The sequence below is a fragment of the Solanum tuberosum genome, unplaced genomic scaffold (genome assembly GCF_000226075.1).
Source record: "Solanum tuberosum cultivar DM 1-3 516 R44 unplaced genomic scaffold, SolTub_3.0 scf00165, whole genome shotgun sequence".
Taxonomy (NCBI): Eukaryota; Viridiplantae; Streptophyta; class Magnoliopsida; order Solanales; family Solanaceae; genus Solanum; species Solanum tuberosum.
This window is the reverse complement of record NW_006239090.1, coordinates 1,104,369-1,105,048: the sequence shown is the minus strand read 5'-3', so window position 1 is coordinate 1,105,048 and position 680 is coordinate 1,104,369.

Sequence of the window (680 nt, the reverse complement as noted above, 5' to 3'; positions counted from 1 at the left end):
GGTTTTTTATATTTATATTTTTATCTGTATTTTTTATTATATTTCTTTCTATTTTTATAATACCTATCCGTACAACCAAATTGAGGTGCTGTTTTATTTTTGCAACATGCCAAGTTTTTTACTAATATTTTTTTACATAGTATCTTCTTCTTGGTTTTTTATATTTATATTTTGATCTATATTTTTTTTTATATTTCTTTTTATAGTATTTGTCCGTACAACCAAATTAGGGTGCCGTTTTATTTTTGCAACATGCTAAGTTTTTTACTAGTATTTTTTCCATTTTTATTTCTTCTTTATGTTTTTCACATAGTTCTATAAACCATCGTTGTAAGAATTTCATTCTAGCTCTTAAGGTACCTGTTAATCCTGCTTCATTCCAACTTTTTATTACTTTTGAATTAAAAGGTTCTGGTAATTTTGTAAAATATAATTTTCTTATTTCTTTACTTTCTTCTACGTTATATGTTCCTTTGTAATAATATTCTCTAAATGCACATGTATATTCATCTATATAACACATATTACATATTGCTAATTTTGTCATTAGATTCCGATTTATGATTTTTTCTTTATTTTATTCTTCTACCTCAGTTGTCATACTACTAAATTCATTTCTTATAGCTACTTCATACTTATATAATATTTCCATAGTTGTAGTAGCTAATTCACCATTAGAT